We start from the raw sequence: 22024 nt of genomic DNA, 5'->3' as shown, positions 1-22024 counted from the left end.
ATCGAGTAAATGTGTTATAGCGCGGCGGAGCTCCGGTAGTGTTTGCTAGTGCTCATATAATCCTGTGTGGATTGTATGATCACTGGTGGTGCTAATTTTGCGCTAAAGGTTTTGTCGTGCGTACGCAAGGATTTGTGTTTGCTCATTAAGAGGGCCTTGATGGATAATGAGCAAAAGCATGCGCACAGCGTTTTGACGTACGTACGCAAGGATCTGTGTTTGCTTATTAAGAGGGCCTTGATGGATAGTAAGCAAAAGCATGCACACAGAAGATTATAGTTAAGGATCCGTGTTTGCTTATTAACCCCCTGGGGTCGGCTATCGCGCCGGCGCGATAGGCAGACTTTTTTTCTTATCAGTGCAAAAGAGACTCAAAATACTCTGTTGATTTTAATCTTACATGTAAGTGTTATACATCAGTCGATCCTGTTTAGTGTATATTATTTTTCTGTATACTCACAATAAAAACAAAGTGTTGTGCTTTTTGTCAAATGAAGAAAAATAAACATGATGCGAGTTTTGCCTTCTCTCTGTCAGTGCAGTCCATTCTGAAACGCGTCCGAAAAATGAACTCTAACTCTGCAAATACTTGTCATACAGGCACGAGAGATTTTTCTTTATGAAGCTTGAATTCTCTTCTTTTCAATGAAGTAATTTATATAAAAAACAAATATTCTCAGTTTATGTAATCTGTATGAAAAGAGAGTGCTGTCAGTATTTTTTTCCCCAGCTCATTACACTTCATTACGCGTTAATCTGACACGCCCACGGAGAACGCGCGCTATTCAAACGCAAATGTTGAGGAAAGCCATGACAATGCCCACATCAGCCGTTCCACCGCGGAGGTAAAATGTGGGGTGTATTTGCTACCTTTTACCGCTAAGAGGCGCTACAATCATAGACTCTGAAAAGTGTTCGTTTATTCTCTCTAATGCGTAATCTGCTGCTCATTCAGAGCGATTGAAAGCTGGTAGCAGATGAATTCAACAAGTGAAACGTAGTTAAAATAATTCATAATCACAATACTGAAATTAGGCTGAAATACTGAAATGAAATTGAATAAATAATGAAAACATAAAACATTGCAATAAAAACATTTAGGCTACATCAATGAAGCTTTACAAGAGCATAAGACTTTAACTCTAACAGCGTACAAACGGTGGCTCAGTGATCAACGCAACAACACAAGCTTCAGGGAGTTTCAATCGACCCGAGATCGAATCTCAATGTGGCATACATGTTGTTAACCGATGTTGGCCAACAGCGTTTATATTTTACCTTCTTGATGCTTAAATAGCTAACTGTTTATAACTGTTTACTTATTTAAAGTCAAGAGTTTTGTTTAATTATCATTACAACATAAATTTGCTACATTCCAGTAGAACCGCAGCCGCTGCACAAAGGACACAAACTGATGAAGGAAGATTGTCAGCCGAGTGCATTAGTCTGCTCGTCTTTAGTCTGCTAAATTATTGTGTAATGTAAAAGAACACTAAAATTACTTAAGTTTGAAACCAAGTTCGAACATTTCAAGGTTTAAATAAAGTGTTTTTTTTTTATTTAAAACAGGGTTGCATCGGGTTTAGAGTTTATTTCTTTTGCGATGCAAAATAAGAAACACTAGGCTAATATTATTCTTGCGACATTTTAAATTTGTATTGCCAAATAAATGACATTAAACAATTAAAACAGTAGGCCTACAAAACGAAAATTGTCCAAAGCAACATAATTAAATTAAAACATGCGTTTTTCTTTGCCTCTCTCGCGCTGAATCTCTTTTTAACAAGTTTATTTAGTCTCCCTCGCTCTCCATATGAAAGAGGAACATTAACACCTAGGCCTATTGTCCTGCGCGCTCGATAGGCTACAGCACTGAACTGTCCCTCCAACCCCCCACAGGCTATCGGAGTCTGAGGCTGATTTAACACAAAGAGAAGTCGTAATTCACACTTAAATCGCTATTCTAGACAGTGTTGATAATGAAGGAATTAAATGATTTAAGTTACATGTAGCCTAGTGAAATTTCTGTCATAAAAGTTTATTACTAAATATTTCATTATTTCAATAATTGATGAAATAAAACTGGTTTGGGCCAGCTTTTTCCAAGCAAAACTAAATATAATCTGAAAAAACGCATGTTTGTTGTCATGAACAAAATGTTCAACTTAATATTAAATTCTACAGGGATCTTTGGATCCTTTCAACCAGGCATGCAATTTGTGAATTAAGTTTTTATTATTTTTTTTATTATTCAAATAAATATCGAACCACGGTGCTTCGTGGTAATGCTGCTAAATTAAATAACATGTAGGCCTATAGAATAATTATGAACTTAAATGAAACAATATCGCAACATTTCGACAAATACATTATTTGATCTGTTTTTACATTTTAATTCAGGGCGATTTAGCCTGCTACATTTCATTAGAGCGAGATTTTCACCCTTGTCATTTTCTCATTGGGAAGCGCTTACAGGCTACATGTTTGAGTAGATCCTCTGTACCTCTCGTTTTCATATGGATTACATAATCAGATAACATTTATTAGCCTGAATATTTAGACATTTAAAGGCATTAGACAGAGCCGATTTCTTATAGTGACTGAGCTGAAGTGGCTTTCGGTTCATTTTTGTGACGCGCAGTTCCCGGAGACAGAGACGACAGATAAACTTTTGTCGTTAGCAAAAGTTCGAATAAAACCCGATTTTAGAAAAATGCATAGGGCCACTCGGCGTGGTCTGCCAAAACACTTAATTATAAACTTCAATATTTCATTCAAAATAATCTCAAAACGCTTTGTGAAATTTTGAAAAGCCGTGCATGCATTAAGGCCACTTGAACCAATGGACAACTGAAACGCTGGTTTTGATTTTATTGTTTATCGTTGTTTAAACGTGCTTGTTCTGTTGCATATCTCTATTTTATATTTGATATGGTCTATTGGTGAAGTAGCCTATAGCATTGATTAGCTGAGGGAGGGGTGTGGGGATTCAAATAATTCAGCAGAAGCAGGGATGTTTAGACCAGAAGGAAATCCCCGTCCCCCTGGCAAATCACACTTTACTTAAAACCATGTTTTTAAAAACTCTAGGTTGTAGGGAATCAAAAAAATAATAATAATAGGCCTAATAAAAAAAATATATATATATATTGGCTATATATATAAAATTACTTTTTTTACAGAACTGCTTTTGAAATTACGATTGGCCTCATACGATTGGTACAGATGCAAAGTCGTTCTGTTGGATACTATTGTTCCTTAGTGTAAAATGGAAATGCATGGTAATTTTATTTTATAAATATAAGCAAAAAACTGTATGGTGTAACAGAGTTTTAGAGCTACACAAATCTCTCTGCATTAATAAATATAAAATTTGCAGTAGACCATGTTTGATCGGGATTTGAACCCGTGTCATCTTGATGATCGAACCGTCAGTTCTACCGCTCGGCTATGAATTTTCTCACTGAGGAAATGCCCAAACGTTTGTTTCTCACATAAGCGAGAAAACGTTTTGTCGTTAGCCAGAGAGTGTAGGCCTACTTTAGCCTACATGAATAAAAGTAGACCTTTTACAGTTTTAAAAGATGATATCTTATCTGTATGACCAACAATTACGCAGTAAGTTCTTTTAGCTGTTATGAGAAAAATAAATTCAAATGAACGCGCCGCCGCGTTTGTCAAACTCTAATTCAACATGCCAGAATAAAGCCAGATTTTAGAATAATGCATAGCCACTCGGCGTGGTGTGCCAAAATACCCTAATTATAAACTTCAATATTTCATTCAAAACCATCTCAAAACGCTTTGTGACATTTTAAAAAGCCGTGAATGTATTAAGGCCACTGGAACCAGGATCGTAACTGCAACGCGCTGCATGTCTCAATACAGGAGCAGAAGCGCTGGTTCAGATTGTATTGTTTGTTGTTTAAACGTGCATGTTGCATATTTAAAAATATTTGTTTAAAAATAAATGTTTGTTGTAGGCTTATTTGCAAATTACCATAACTTGTAGAATTTCATCCTTACTGTTAATTGACATTAGCCCCACTTACGTTTTGATAAATGTCCCTTTGCGCCACCTGGCGGTCATTTCGCGAACGACTTTGAAATGCGACTGGTTTATTTTTATTGTATTGGTCTACTTTAAAAAATAATACTTTATAAGACATTTATGGAAAAAGACTATTTTCTTTTCAAGATTCTGTAGAATGGCCCATATAGCATTTGACTAGAATTTGTTTCCAGGTATGACTAAAAATGTGCTTTTGGCTTTCATTTATATTTTGATTGTTTGTATATATATATATATATATATATATATATATATATATATATATATATATATATATATATATGTGTGTGTGTGTGTGTGTATATATATATATATATATATATTTAGGCTATATATATACAAGAAAGAATGCAATGACAATATATATATATATTTTCCTTGCATTATTTCTTGTGTGACACCCCTGAATGAAAGGCTCATTATTATGCAGGGTCACTGTCTGAGAACCACTTAATATTCATGATAGGGGTTGGGCCGTTCCGCCCATCTGCATATTGCCTTGGCAAACAAAAAAAATGTTTTTCACAATTTAAAACAATCTATTGGTTTATGTGAATGATTAGGAAGGATGATTTTCAGATCATTTTGAAGCCAGAACTCGAAGCGTCAACATCCATTTGTCAAAAGTCTTGTGGACACATATTTAGTATTTGTTTTGTGGTCTTATTTCAGCAGCTTTCATTTTAATTTTTTTCAATAACCACGCATAAACAATATTCTCTTAAAAATACAAACAATGTACATACAAGTTGCTCACAGATTATGGTAGCCCTGTTTGTGCTATATAGAGTGAATTTACACCTTTGCCATTAACATGTTTATAAATAACTGAAAAAAGCACAAATGTAAGGGCATCACAGAACATCCAAATGGCCCCAAAAACACCTCAGACCCCAGAGGGTTAAGAGGGCCTTGAAGGATAATAAGCAAAAGCATGTACACAGGATTATAGTTACTGATAAAAATATCAGTTATTGATTTATGTTTACTTGTCAAGAGGGCTTTGATAGATGACAAGTTGATCTGTGTTTGCTTATCAAGAGGGCTTTGATAGATGGTAGGCAATGGCATGCGCACAGATAAGTTTAGCCTGCGGTTACCGCTGTTCATGGTGAACAGGTCTGCTCGGGTAGGCTAATTTTTATATAGTTATTTTTCACTGTGTTGGGGAAGTGTATCAATGATGTATTGTTATAAAGACAGTGAGTAGCACTGTAAGTAGAATATAGCTTTTGTGTGTGTGTATGTGGGATCCTGTGTGTCTGCTTGACTGTGCCTGTGGTTAAAAATAGTGACCTCTGACCCTGGTCACTTGTAAGGGACAAGGAATGTGTGAATGAGCTTGAGAGACAAGTAATGTATAAATGAGTATTAAAAGTAAAGAAAATAGTAAAGGAAAGCAATTGTTTCAAGATATTAACCTAGAAGATTATTGTAGTATGCAATAAGTTAAAGTTATAAAATATATATTTAATTAATAAATATAATGAAAGATATTAATAGAGAAATATAAATAAGATTGCACGTGCTTAATATATTATATTTTATATCCGAAGACGTCTAAAATTTGTATCTCATTATCCCTGAAGACAAAGTGAGAAAAACTATTCCATTGCAGAGTTTGAGTTAAGAAAAAATAACTTGTGCAGTGTGCTAAAAGTGAACAGGATTGGGTGACCAAGTTTCAGCAGTCAAAAATAATTTACAGCAATCTTAGAATTGTAGTAAATGGGAATTGTTGAAAATGGGTGAGGAAAAGTTTATTCACCATGTGAAATTATCTTGAACACAGCATGCACATATAGGAGAAAGATTGAAGTCTGATTTTATGATAGGGAGAACTATTTGATTGGATTATATTCAGATAGTCAAAGTTAGATTATTACTGCATATTGTAATGAAGAAATAGCTTGCTCTTTTCTGCAATGAAGAACTTGCTTTACTAAAAACAGAATGGGAGAACTGCTGTTGTCAACCAGTGATTATTATATAGTATAAAAGAACTAGGGTAAAGATGGTTAAAAATGGAATTTAGATAAAGAGCTAATTGCTCAGGAACAAATATTTATAAAGTTAATTTGATTCATGCAGTTCTCTGAGTGTTCAAATTTCAGATGGCTTCAGTGTCGAATGGAAGAGGTGAAAGGTCAAAGACACGAAAGAGAGAAGACATGACTGCAGAGAGAAGGAGTGGGTGAGGGGCGTTCAGCTCCCTCCTGAAGATGACCACTTTCTGGAAACTCAGCATGGAGAAAGACTGATTTAATGCTGGAAAAGGTGAAACTTTCACTTGAGACTTTTCCTGAGAACAAAAAGACAATCGTAAGATGCAAAACTGTGGCAGAATCTTTCAATGCCCAAACTGAGAAAAGGCAGAGAAACAACAGAGCCTCTATTCCATTCTCCGACACCAGGCCTTTGAGTGACAGGCTGACGACACATGCAGAGCGACAGCCGAGAAGCTTCAACAGACTGATGATCTAAAAACAGAAGAACTGACTGACATCCTTCCCTTACGGGCAACACAGGTGCGGCAACTCCAATGATCACTCTATAGAGACTGCTTCAAATGTAGTTACTTATTAGATTAACTTTATTCATCTTGATTATTCACTGGTCTCATAAGCACTTCTTTATATTCTCTGCTAAACTAACCCTCTCTGCTTTATCAGTAGGTACAAGTCCAGCTCTATAAGAAAAAGAAAGTCCATTGACAGAGAGAAGTGTTTGCTCAACTCACCAAATAGTTAAAATTGAGGCTGGATTTGGTATAGTGAGGGCTATTATATGAAAAAACTATAGGGCTAAAAGCATGATAGAATTGTTCTCTGGCAAAGAAAAAAGATTGACACAAAATGTCAAAGAATAATTATTATTGTTGACAAAACAATGATACTGGTCACTCCATTTTGTTTTGGTAATTTTCTAAAGATAGATTGGAGGAAAAAATTACTCCAAAAGTCCAAAATGATGAAAACGCAAATGATGTCTAAACTGGGATAATGAGATGGAAATGTTGTTGGCCATGGATCCAAGATTATGCAGAGATCTCCAAAAAATTTCTTAAAGCAGCTCATGAGCAAAAACAAAAAGAATATAAAAATTAGACAAACAAATGACAAATTGCATTTGAAATATTAAATGGCAGGCCTATTATTCTGAAATATTTAATCTATTAGAATTTGTGAAAAGAAAAAAGGGTTTACAACAGCGGACTTAGACTAAACCTTATGACCATTGACACTTCTCAATAGTGTTTGACATAGTTGTGTTGACCTGATCAGACCTTGTGGCTAAAATTATAAGATGCCACATTTAGAGCACAACCTGCAAGAATGAATGCTGGCCAGTGTGTGTGAGAGTGACTGAGTGTGAATGGGGTGAGAGATGGTGTTTGAAGAAACACTGAGGCAAATCAATTATTTTGCCAATACAGCTGTATCTACATTTAATATGTGGGCCCACAGGGCAAATTCTGCCCAATAAAATAATGACCATGGATGGATTTGGTTAAATTTCCTGGTTGGAACTATAGTGGCAATAGGAAAAAACAAAGAATGAAAAGAGAAAAATAAAAATAGAAAAACAGTGCCACAATTGCGCAGCGCATAACACATCTGACTTTCTTTGCAGCACATCAAGAGGAGCTGATCTTTGTCAAAAGTATGAAATGTTGTCTGGTAACTTTTGTCTTGTAACAAAGTGGGTTGAGTGTTATCCAAGATGCCTCATATATAGTGTGCAGATAGTGGAACTCAAGACAAAGAGATAACTGAGTTGAATTGACTAATTTTAAAAGTACATTGAAATTTATTGTGAGAAAAATGTACAAAAGTTGCAAATATAATGATGAAAAGTCAAATTTATGAAAAAACAAATAGGAATATATGGATTAAAGTCCTGCTGTTAATGAAAGCAGAAAGGACACCACTCAGCCCTACATGATCTTTTCTACAGGAAACACCAAGAAGGACAATAGGCCAGATGAGCAGATTATTGAAATTACATGTTGTTGTCACTAACAGAAATAATGAAGCTTCAATTCACAGATGAAGGAAACTAAATTCCAGGAAGATTTCTGGGACGAGTCTAACAAAAAGAACCATTGACTATGTTTTGTAATTTCAGAAGAAGCTTGCATTGATCAACAGAGTGACAACTAAGTCCATTCCTCTCAACTTAAAATACACCAACCAACTTCAGCAACCCCCCACAACAGGGAGTGAGGGATCAAAGGACGCTGACAATGACAGAAAAGAGTCAATTGCAACGAACGACTCAAGAGTCACACTGGTAAAAGATGTAAAGATGACAAGAGAGCTAACAGAGTGATCAACACATGAAAGGAAAAAAGGAGACAAACTTGACCAGAAACACAGGAATGAGAAGTTGCAGAATGTGGGAAGCTCACAAAGAGCTGTGCAAAGAAGAGAGAATCAACAGAGATGAGTACAAGCTCAAACAACAGTCAACATCAACCAAATTTCCTAAAAGCCCTTGAATAGATTCAGTAGCAACTTAATAATAACCCCAAAGAACAAAAAATGATTGAAGAGACAAATATATTAAAGCAATGTAAAAACAATGATAATGACAAATTAAGAACAGAAACTAAAATAATGATAACGACTAATTTAAGAAAATGATATAGCATAGTGGGAATTAAGACAAGTCATGAAGGAAAATTAAAATAGAACTAAAAGACATTTTAAAATAGATCCAAATGGTACTCAGATGCAATTGTCAATACAGTGGAATACCTGATTAATTTAAGGCTACAGTTGAAATTGCAGAAAGTATTAAACATTGGATATTAACATATATTAGATTTTAATTCATAAGATTATGAACTGATTCAATATGATATTGGCTAATTATAAATATATCAAGTAGTGGTTAAGTTTATAAACTTACAGGAAGTTATTGAAACAATAACAAACAGGCCCTTGGAAACAATCTAAATGGCACCAGAGGGGGGTCAAACATAAATATTTGGCATTCACATGAAGCATAGATTGTTGAACCAACAATAATTTTGAATATACTCAATCAAAAATGCGCAATGGTATTAAACCAGTGCGCAAAGGGGGGAGTAAGGTAAGGAAATATTAAGGCAGAGTAAAGGGGAGTAAAATTAAGGCAAAATTAATTAAGAATAAGGAAATTAAATTAATTAAGAATAAGGAAATTAAATCAAAAGGAAATTAAAATTAAAGGCATTTTAAATTAAAAGGCATTTCTGCAAAGTTTTGTGAAATTTATGGCAAAAACAAAGTTAAGAAAAGAACAGCGACAAAAATAGGCCAAATGTCAGTATACCAGAAGGACTATTAAAACATTTGGTAAGGAATATGTGGACATGATATAGATGGGTAAAAAGCAATGAAATCAACAGAGGGGCAGGAACAGAAATTAAATCTCTTACAGAGAAGTAATCCTTAGATTAGAAGTCTATCAGAAATAAGGTCAGATAATGGGTCAACTAAACAGAAGTTTTGAAGATTAAAAATAAGTTGCATACGAACACAAGGAAGTTTAATAATAAGGAAGTTTTAATAATGAAGTTATAATGCTAATGGTTTAAATGGTTGATATAAAAAACTTTTAGATCGTTAGATATACAGAAAAAGAAGTGTATCTAAGGAATATGGAAGAGTGCAAAAAGTTGTTGTCTAGAGTTATTTTTCTAATTGTCTAATGAGTTTATGAATGACTGTTATGGGGTAAATGTAACATTTCTTAGTTAGAGTGATTACATGAGACATAATTATCTTATTCATGATGGTTTATTTAGAAATTAGTAAAGAAGAAAAGGTATTCAGTTAAGGTAGTCTTGAACTGAAGAGCTATAAGGAGCTAACATGTGAGATTAAACATTTAAAAAATGGTATTTATTGTTTAAAATTTGGTAAAAAAAAAATAGACAGAATGTGAAATGTAAAACTTTATAACAAATATTAAAGCGTATTGCGAATAATGAAATAGAAGATTCACTAAAGTGTTCTGTTCGTTCATCAACTAAAAATGACTGACTAAAAAGATTGATTCTTCGAATTTAAGAATTGATATTCCTTCATAAAAATAAGAAGCAATTAAAAAATAGGAAAGAGGTATTTTTACCCAGCCATATTTTGATCTCATATTAATATGGATCATGAGAAACAAAAATGCAGAATTAATCAATTAGACAACTATAATAAGCAGAGATTTATTATAATGCTTTGTCTGCATTAGGAGAAAAACAATTACATGAAAAAAGTAGAATGACTTATGTTAGGAGATCAGTGTTGCACTTTTACTAAATAATACTGCGCAGGGAAAATTTAGCGAATACATCAAGTAAAAAAAAATAAAAAAATAAAACTTAAGAGCAGAAGTTAAGGAAAACGTGATTTAAACTTTGGAGAATTATGAGCATATTTTGCTAAATCAGGAATGTTTTTGGATTTGCAATATTGAGAGTGGGTTATTATTCTGTTGTGTACTTTGCATATTAAGATTAAATGAATGGAAATTTCATATTTTGAGATAATTAAAACTAATTTGTGAGGGCAACCAAATTGATATTTACAACCCCTGGATGTTGATTTAAGTTCCTCAAATGAGGATGAAGAAGATGATTGATGAGCCAGACCCTGGGTGTGTGTGCTAGCATAACCTCTCCCCAGAAGGGGGACCATCTATGATGTGCAAAGTGTCTGGGTCGAAGAAGATGTCTACACTGCAAGAAACCTTTTAATAGTATAATGTATTTTTATGTTTGACATATTTTACATAACTGTGACAATAACAGGCAATGCTGAACCAACTTTATACACACACTTATAACACTGTCTTATTCTTGGTTTAATTTTGAGTAGGGAGAATTCCGAGTCTTTTACTCTTTTCATTGAAAGAAAAAACAACTGAAAGAATATAGCTGCGAGCAGCGATTACGGGCCCAAGCCGGTGGCACCGCAACCCCGGTGCCTTTAGTTACCTAAAGGCACCGGAGTGGCGGTGCCGCCGGCTTTGGCCCTTCATCGCTGCTCGCAGCTATATTCATATATATATATATATATATATATATATATATAAACAAGCCGGTGGCACCGCCACCCCGGTGCCTTTATATATATATATATATGTCTACATTGTTCAATCACGCCTCACACACACACACACACACACTTTTGCAGAGCCCACACCAATGCAAGCTCTATAGCACACATCTTCTCAAAGGTCAAAGCGGAGTTACGATATTGCCCGTCATGCACAGTAACCCTAAAGGCACCGGGGTGGCGGTGCCACCGGCTTGTTTATATATGTATATCGTATTATTCTAACTTGTAAAAAACTATTAACTTTTGTTAATATTCAACCATTTCACAACTAACTTTTTTCCATAGATCAAACACAACATAATTATATGGTGGACTGAAACAAAAATTATTAATTAAATAAAATTATTGTTTTCCTCTGAAATAGCAAAAGCATCACACACTAGCTGTACCTGCTCTAAATAAAAAATAGTAATTCAATAAAAATACAAAATCGAACTAAATAAAATAAATTATTACAAAAACAAAATCAAACCAAAGAAAATATATCTTCGAAAAAAAAAGCGAGTGTCATGAGGAAAGGCGCCTCAGGAATCGTCAGGATTAACTCCATGTGTAAGGAATTTTGATTGATTTTATTTGTCACTTGAAAATTATTGTTAAATGTGTGCCTGCATAACTTTAATAAGATTTATTTTCTTTGATTTGATTTTGTTTTATATAATTTATTTATTTCGATTTTGTATTTTTATTTAAATACTATTATTTATTTAGAGCAGGTACAGCTAAGTGTGCGATGCTTTTGCTATTTCAGAGGGAAAAAAACACATTTTATTTCAAAAAGGCTTTTCAATTAAATAAAATGTTCAAGCTTTGTTTTCGTTTTATTATTTTGTTTGTTTTAAGCTTTGTTTAATTTATATTGTTAATCATCTGACACAAAACAAATGCATAAAGTATCATTTTAACTTTTAAAAAACTATTAACATTTGTTAATAGTACATTGCCTGTCTTTTGTTAATAGGACAAAACATATTTATTATATTTTATAATATTTTATAAATATATAAAATAAACATTTGTAATGAAATCGTTCAAAAAAATGATATTAGCATTGTTTTAAACTTTGAAATAGAAGTAGCGCAATGCCTGGCCACTCCCGCGCCGCCTCCTTTTCACAATCCGAGGGAACCGTCTCCGGAATATTAACCTCACTCCTAGAAGTCCAATTCTCATTATTCATGCCTCTTACCTGGGATTGATTGCACACACACACACACACACACACGCACGCACGCACGCACGCACGCACTCACACGCACACACACACACACACACACACGTGTCAAGTCACTTACATTTTAGATGCAATATTGACTGTTCTTCTGTTTCAGCAGCGAAAATAGTTAAACAAAGATCACAGCAGAACCATTGCATCTCACAGCAACGTGTTTTCTCATTACTGAATGATTCAGCATTTTGAACAAATTGGTTGACTCAAAGATTCAATGACCGATCCATAAACATCTGTCTCATTCATGAATGACTCAGTCGTTCAAACGAATCGTTTGAACGAATGAATCAATGACCCGCTCATTAAGACGGTCGCCTGGCGACACCTAGTGACGGTTTAGTGTTATTTGATTATACACTCAAAATATTCCACAACAAATCCTTTAAATTTAATGATATTCAGAACAGAACACGAATAAAAAAATAACTATAATAAAGCCAAAACGAAATAATTTAAAAACAAAAGTAAAAGTAAGTGGTGTTAGGCTCACGTAAATCTCTCTTTAGAATCTAAATGTTGCAACATTTGCGATGTATTTGGATGCTAAACTATTCTTTATTACAGGCTTTGTACTTCACTCACGTTCCAATATCGACGGAAAAAATCATCCTCTTCACTTGTTCAAAAATGTGCTTGGAAAAATCACAGTGGAGCGGTGCTTACTGTGAATGATACAAATTGTACTACTGACTATTTCAACATAGCAGTGTAATTTGTATATGTTAGGTTGAATGTTTTATTATTGTGTGTGTGTGTGTGTGTGTGTTTGTGTGTGTGTGTGTGTGTGTGTGTGTGTGTCAGTGTGTGTGTGGGGGTCTGGGTGGCTCAGCGCGATTGAACAGTGAAACATACTCCGTCATTTTCTTCATACAGGACATCATTCAAACGTCAAAGTGTTTACTTATATTTGTGTACACTCGCAATAAAACACAACATTGTGTTTTTGTTAAATAAATTAAAGTAATACGTCCCCCGAAATGGCGCTAATTTTAAAATGAAACTAAAATGCTCACGGCTGCACGGGCATTCATAACTCTGCGCGCCCACGGTGAGGGACGAGCAGAACAGAGCGAACGTTGTTTAGTTCATTCCTACTTCCATAGGAATTAATTGAAAAAGCTCACTCTACTCTGCACCATTATTAATGAATTGTGCAGACGTCCTTATTTTACTTTCGCTTTTTACCTGATTTTGAACACAAGAGGGCAGTATAACACTATGTATGATTTGGAAAAAAAATTTTTTTGACTAAACAACCATTCTGGCTGTTTTTAAACTTAAACATTATTCTCTCATTGCTCTCACCATGCCCGTTTCTGAAACTCTGCACATGTCTACTGTCTAATAAATGTGATGTGTCTGTCGGGTTTCATGCAATTTCAAGTATGTTAAGAGTCTCAAAAGCATCAACAAAGAATAATAAAGTTTGATGCGTTGCCACGGCAACAGTATCTAAGATATCAATAATCCTTTCTCAGGTCTACATCTGCCGTGTGTCTACATTATACACATAAAGTTTGAAGCAAATTGGGTAAAAATAAGAGGGTGATTTCAAAGCCTTTAGGAAGTGACACACTTCCTGCTGCCAGTTGGTGGCGCTATAACTTTGACTCACAATAGTCACATCCATGTGATCGGACTCTTACAGCGAACACACTGCTGAAGTTTCATCAAGATCAGTTAATGTATGCAGAAGTTATAACACACTTCCTGTTTCCTTTATTCGCCATAAATTCGTTTCCTCGCCACGGCCAAACCGTTCGAGATATCAAAAATCCCCTGGCAACTTTTCATCCTCAATGTCTTGACTTCATGCTGACCGAGTTTCGTGGCGATTGGTTAAATTCTCTAGGAGGAGTATATCGAATTCCAGGGGCATACGCTTCCAAACAAACCATAATAGCCGACTTCCTGTTGGGCTGGGGTAAAAAGTAAAAGTACAAAGGATATATGAATCGATGAGATCTATATGTGTACCGAGTTTCATATTATTACATTCAAGCGTGTTTGATTTATGGACCAAGTTTTCGGACCCTGTTCCAGGGGGCGCTGTCGAGCCCCCCTGCCACGCCCGGGTACCAGCTTCAGCCCGGCCCTGATGGCCGCGGGTTCTGACCCGTGTGCAAAGTTTCAAGAGTTTTTGAGCATGTTAAGGGCCCCAAAAGTGCGCTGAGAGTCTCAAAAGTATCCAAAAAGAATATTAAAGTTTGATGCGTTGTCACGGCAACAGCATCTAAGATATCAACAATCCTTTCACAGGTCTACATCTGGCGTGTGTCTACATTATACACATCAAGTTTGAAGCAAATCGGGTAAAGCCTGTTTGATTTATGGACCAAGTTTTCGGACCCCGTTCCAGGGGGCGCTGTCGAGCCCCCCTGCCACGCCCGGGTACCAGCTTCAGCCCGGCCCTGATGGCCGCGGTTTCTGACCCGTGTGCAAAGTTTCAAGAGTTTTTGAGCATGTTAAGGGCCCCAAAAGTGCGCTAAGAATCTCAAAAGTATCCAAAAAGAATATTAAAGTTTGATGCGTTGTCACGGCAACAGCATCTAAGATATCAACAATCCTTTCACAGGTCTACATCTGGCTTGTGTCTACATTATACACATCAAGTTTGAAGCAAATAGGGTAAAGCGTGTTGGATATATGGACCAAATTGTCTGACCCGTTCAAGGGGGCGCTGTCGAGCCCCCCTGCCACGCCCGGGTACCAGCTTCAGCCTGGCCCTGATGGCCGCGGGTTTTGTCCCGTGTGCAAAGTTTCAAGAGTTTTCGAGCACGTTAAGAACCCCAAAAGTGCCCGAAAGCATAAAAAAGCACGAAAAAGCTTAAAAAAAGGAATATTAATGTTTGATGCATTGCCATGGCAACAGTATCTAAGATATCAATAATCCTTTCACAGGTCTACATCTGGCGTGTGTCTACATTATGCACATGAAGTTTGAAGCAAATCGGGTAAAAATAAGAGGGTGATTTAAAAGCATTTTGAAAGTGACACACTTCCTGCTGCCAGTTGGTGGCGCTATAACTTTGACTCACAATAGTCACATCCATGTGATCGGGCTCTTACAACGAACACACTGCTGAAGTTTCATCAAGATTAGTTAATGTATGCAGTAGTTATAACACACTTCCTGTTTCACGTTTCTCGCCATAATTTCGTTTACTCGCCACGGCCAAACCGTTCGAGATATCAAAAATCCCCTGGCAATTTTTCATCCTCAGTGTCTTGACTTCATGCTGACCGAGTTTCGTGCCGTGTGTTTGAATTCTCTAGGAGGAGTATTTCACATTCCATTGCATGTGTTTTCCAAACAACCCTTAATAGCCGACTTCCTGTTGGGCTGGGGTAAAAAGTAAGAGCATGAAGTATATATGAACCGATGAGATCTATATGTGTACTGAGTTTCATATTATTACATGCAAGCGTGTTTGATTTATGGACCAAGTGTTCAAACCCCGTTCCAGGGGGCGCTGTCGAGCCCCCCTGCCACGCCCGGGTACCAGCTTCAGTCCGGCCCTGATGGCCGCGGGTTCTGAGATGTGTGCAAAGTTTCAAGAGTTTTCGAGCACGTTAAGGCCCCCAAAAGTGCCCAAAAGGTAGTAAAATAATAATAATAATAATAAATATAGCTGCGAGCAGCGATTACGGGCCCAAGCCGGTGGCACCGCAACCCCGGTGCCTTTAGTTACCTAAAGGCACCAGGGTGGCGGTGCCGCCGGCTTTGGCCCTTCATCGCTGCTCGCAGCTATATTTATATATATATATATATATATATATATATATATATATATATATATATATATATATGTATATATATATATATATATATATATATATATATTTATATATATATATATATATATATATATATATATGTATATATATATATATATATATATATATGTATATGTATATGTATATGTATATATATATATATATATATATATATATATATATATATATGTATATATATATATATAAAAAGCCGGTGGCACCGCCACCCTGGTGCCTTTAGGGTTATTGTGCACGACGTGACACAAAATATCTGCTCACTATCTGCCGAACGACTCTGGTAGTTCCGCTTCAGCACTGATGATGTTGTAGAAATAGTGCGCTCTGGTTGGTCTGGATTATTCGGGATTTTTTATTTTATACAGAAATAAGTTATTTATAATTCAGATGAGAATAAAGTTAGTGTTGATTAAAATGAAGGAAAACAAATATATTGATCTGAAATATAGAACATTAATTTTAAATTTATTTAGGTTCAATTACCAAACATACAATCTTAATTTAATTTAAAGCAAACAATACATTTAAAATATATTGGTTGTATGCACTTTTTTTTATAAAAAAAAGATATATATCCAAAAAGACAAGGCCTTAAAGGGTTAAACTCTTGTCACTGTAACAGACACAATCTCTCTCTAATATATAAATATATATAAATTCAATAGGCCTACCTGATTTTGAACACAAGAGGGCAGTATAGCACTATATATGATTTGGATTATTATTATTTTTGACTAAACAACCATTCTGGCTGTTTTTAAACTTAAAAATAATTCTTAAATTGAAAAAAAATTTCTGCTCTGAAAATATAAATAAGCATAAAAATTGAATAAGCACTTTGAATATTCTAAACAGAATAAGCACTAGTCACTAATGAGTAAGTACTAGTACTTAATGGAATAGATACTAGTATCTAAAAAATAAGTACTAGTAGCATGAAAATAGAGACTAGTAGGTTAAAATGATTAAATGTTAAAACGGCTTGCCATATTAGCTCAGAGAGAGACAGAGAGAGGCTCACCATATTCAAACCAAAATATCTGACTTCCTCTTGGTCTGAGCTAATTACGGTAAATTAGAAAGTTGTCCGGCTCGAAGAGTACAATATACATATCGAGTTTTGTTACTGTGGATAAAACTAACCCCCCCACTTTTGTCAAAAGCATTTAGAAAGTGACACACTTCTTGCTGCCAGTTGGTGGCGCTATAACTTTGACTCACAATAGTTACATCCATCTGATCGGCCTTCCTAAACCCATAATATATGGGTTTAGGAAGGCCGATCAGATGGATGTAACTATTGTTGCTATATAGCCGACTTCCTAATTTTAAATTTATTTAGGTTCAATTACCAAACATACAATCTTAATTTAATTTAAAGCAAACAATACATTTACAATATATGGGTTGTATGCACATTTTGTAATAAAAAAAGAGATATATATCCAAAAAGACAAGGCCTTAAAGGGTTAAACTCTTGTCACTGTAACAGACACAATCTCTCTCACACACACGTCAAATCACTTACATTTTATATGCAATATTGACTTTTTTCTGTTTCAGCAGTGAAACTAGTTAAACAAAGATCACAGCAGAACCATTGCGCATCTCACAGCAACGTGTTTTCTCATTACTGAATGATTCAGCATTTTGAACGAATCGGTTGACTGAAAGATTCAATGACCAATCCATAATCTGTCTCATTCATGAATGACTCAGCCGTTCGAACGAATCGTTCGAACAAATGAATCAATGACTCGCTCATTAAGACGGTCGCCTGGCGACACCTAATGACGGTTTAGTGATATGTTTAAAAGTATCATTCTTTCAAACGATTGTTAATTAACTCATATTTGAAACATAAGCTATATATATATATATACACACACATATATATACACAAAAATAAAATAAAAACACATTTGAAGCGTGTTTGCTTACTAAATTGTGAGCGGAACGAAAGTTGCAGCAAATATCAGCAATAAATTTCATTAATCACGAGAGTGAAGTGCTGACTGAAAAGATGATGACGGAATAGGCTATTTTATGTAAAAGCGCCTATTTAAGCGAATCTGTCATTGTACTCTTTTGTTGTTGTGTTTTCCGTGAAAAATAATAGACTATTGAACTCACAATTCAAGCAATCGGCCCCCGATATTGCACTAATTTTAAAGTGACACTAAAAAGTATGCGGCTGCAGTGGCATTCATTACAGTGCGCATCCATGGCGACGAGCGAGCAAAACAGAGCGAACGTTTTTTCATTTCTACTTCCATAGAAATTCATTCGAGCGCACTGCGAGCGCCACCACTATAAATGTCCTTACTTTACTTTCACTTTTAACTTAGCGATATAAAAGCCCCCGGTGTTACACGTCAAATAACCGGTGAGAAAAAATTCTCGGAGTCACATAGCAGCTACCTATATTTAAATACAACAGGCCTACCTGATTTTGAACACAAGAGGGCAGTATAGCCCTATGTATTATTTGATATATTTATTTTTTAACTGAATAGTGCATCCTGGCTGTTTTTAAACTTGTACATTATTCTTAAATTGAAAACAAGAATAAAATGGGTTTAGTTCTGATATTTGTATAATTTTATCTAGAAATAAATGGTGTATAATTACATTTTTAGAAGATATGAAGCTTTTAGTGTTTTTTTTTTTTTTTTTACATGACTTTAATCCCTCGCCATAGCAAAACAATTAGAGATATTCAATAGATATTCACAATTATGCTTCTTTAATGTATTTTCATCATGTTGAAAAAGTTTGGTGGGAATAAAATAAACCACTTAAGAGGAGTGATGCATATTTTGTCATTTAAAAAAAAATACAAAAATTGTTATGCGAAAAGACAAGGACTTAGAGATTTCTTTATCCTTTAATGCAGGAAAAATCATACAGCCAGCCACACACACACACACACACACACACATAAACACAGACACCAACCCTCCCTCCCTCCCCTCCCCTCTGCTCCCCTCCCCACACAGACACACACACAAACAGAATGGCAGGGGGACAAGAAATCCATTCAAACTACAATATCTGACTTTCTGTTGCTCTGAGCTAATGACTTTAAATTAGAAAGTCGATTGGCTTGATGAGAACAATATGCGTGGCAAGTTTTGTAACTGTAGGTAAAACGAGCAAAGTTATAACACACTTTATGTGTCCTTTTTTAGTCATAAAATTAATTTCCTCGCCACGGCCAAACCGTTCGAGATATCAAAAATCCCTCCGGAATTTAGCATCATCAATGTCTTGACGTCATGCTGACCGAGTTTGCTTGAAATCCGATCAATTCCCAAGGAGAATTAAATAGAATTTCAGGGGTATGCGTTTCCAAACAAACCATGATAGCCGGCTTCCTGTTGGGATGTCGTAAAACTTAGAGCACGAAAGTTGTTTAACCCAATGAGATCTATAAGTGTACACAGTTTCATATTATTACATGCAAGTGTCTTTGATTTATGGACAAGTGTTCGAATCCCAGTCCAGGGGGCGCTGTCGGTCCGCCCTGCCACGCCCGGGTACCAGCTTCAGTCCGGCCCTGATGGCCACGGGTTCTGACCCGTGTGCAAAGTTTCAAGAGTTTTAGAGGATGTTAAGAGCCCCAAAAGCCCCCGAAACCTTGATCAACAATAATTAAAAGCTTTGTCACTCAAACAGACACATCCCCCTCCCCCCACAGACACAGAGGTATGCAGAGAGAGGGAGAGAGGGACAGAGATTACTCCAAAACATCCCATTCAAACCAAAATATCTGACTTCCTGTTGTTCGGAACCAAAAACTGTAAATTAGAAAGTTGTCCGGCTTGATCTGAACAATATGCCTACCGAGTTTTAAGATTGCAGGTAAAACTATGAAACTAACCCTCTCACTTTTGTCAAAAGGTGGCGCTACTGAGTCCCTGCACCACGCCCGTTCCTGAAACTTTGCACATGTCTACTGGCTAATATATGTGACATGTCTGTCGAGTTTCATGCAATTTCAAGCATGCTAAGAGTCTCAAAAGCATCAAAAAATAATTTTAAAGTTTGATGTGTTGCCACGGCAACAGTATCAAAGATATCAAGAATCCATTCACAGGTCTACATCTGGCGTATGTTTACATTATACAGATGAAGTTTGAAGCAAATTGGGTTAAAATAAGAGGGTGATTTCGAAGCATTTTGAAAGTGACACACTTCCTGCTGCCAGTTGGTGGCGCTATAACTTTGACTCACAATAGTCACATCCATGTGATCGGCCTCTTACAGCGAACACACTGGTGAAGTTTCATCAAGATCAGTTAATGTATGCAGAAGTTATAACACACTTCCTGTTTCACGTTTCTCGCCATAATTTCGTTTCCCCGCCACGGCCAAACCGTTCGAGATATCAAAAATCCCCTCGCAATTTTTCATCCTCAATGTCTTGACTTCATGCTGACCGAGTTTCGAGGCATTTCTTTGAATTCTCTAGGAGAAGTACTTTAAATTCCATTGCATGCGTTTTACAAACAACCCTAAATAGCCGACTTCCTGTTGGGCTGGGGTAAAAAGTAAGAGCATGAAGTATATATGAACCGATGAGATCTATATGTGTACCGAGTTTCATATTCTTACATACAAGCGTGTTTGATTTATGGACCAAGTTTTCGGACCCCGTTCCAGGGGGCGCTGTCGAGCCCCCCTGCCACGCCCGGGTACCATCTTCACCCCGACCCTGATGGCCGCGGGTTCTGACCCGCGTGCAAAGTTTCAAGAGTTTTCGTGCACGTTAAGAGCCCCAAAAGTGCCCGAATAGTCGTAAGAAAAATAAAAGAGGAGAAAAAAAAAAAAAAAAAAAAAAAATATAAATATAGCTGCGAGCAGCGATTACGGGCCCAAGCCGGTGGCACCGCAACCCCGGTGCCTTTAGTTACCTAAAGGCACCAGGGTGGCGGTGCCGCCGGCTTGGGCCCTTCATCGCTGCTCGCAGCTATATTTATATATATATATATATATATATATATATATATAAAGCCGGTGGCACCGCCACCCTGGTGCCTTTAGGGTTATTGTGCACGACGTGACACAAAATATCTGCTTGCTATCTGCCGAACGGCTCTGGTAGTTTCGCTTCAGCACTGATGATGTTGTAGAAATAGTGCGCTCTGGTTGGTCTGGATTATTCGGGATTTTTTATTTTATACAGAAATAAATTCTTTATAATTCAGATGAGAATAAAGTTAGTGTTGATTAAAATGAAGGAAAACAAATATATTGATCTGAAATATAGCACATTAATTTAAAATTTATTTAGGTTCAATTACCAAACATACAATCTTAATTTAATTTAAAGCAAACAATACATTTAAAATATATGGGTTGTATGCACATTTTTTTTAATAAAAAAAATATATATCCAAAAAGACAAGGCCTTAAAGGGTTAAACTCTTGTCACTGTAACAGACACATCTCTCTCTCTCTCACACACACACACACACACACGTCAAGTCACTTACATTTTTAGATGCAATATTGAATAAGCAGAAAAATCGGATTTTCTGCTCTGAAAATATAAATAAGCAAAAAAATTGAATAAGCACTTTGAATATTCTAAACAGAATAAGCACTAGTCGCTAATGAATAAGTACTAGTACTTAATGGAATAGATACTAGTATCTAAAAAATAAGTACTAGTAGCATGAAAATAGAGACTAGTTGGTTAAAATGATTAAATGTTAAAACGGCTTGCCATATTGGCTCAGAGAGAGAGAAAGAGAAAATGACCTTTTAGATACTATTACCTATTAATAGATACTAGTATTTATTCAATAAATACTAGTA

Source organism: Rhinichthys klamathensis, unplaced genomic scaffold, assembly GCF_029890125.1.
Source record: "Rhinichthys klamathensis goyatoka isolate OS25496 unplaced genomic scaffold, OSU_Roscu_1.1 h1tg000035l_1, whole genome shotgun sequence".
Taxonomy (NCBI): Eukaryota; Metazoa; Chordata; class Actinopteri; order Cypriniformes; family Leuciscidae; genus Rhinichthys; species Rhinichthys klamathensis.
The sequence above is the reverse complement of the archived record's forward strand: the minus strand, read 5'-3'. Positions refer to the sequence as shown.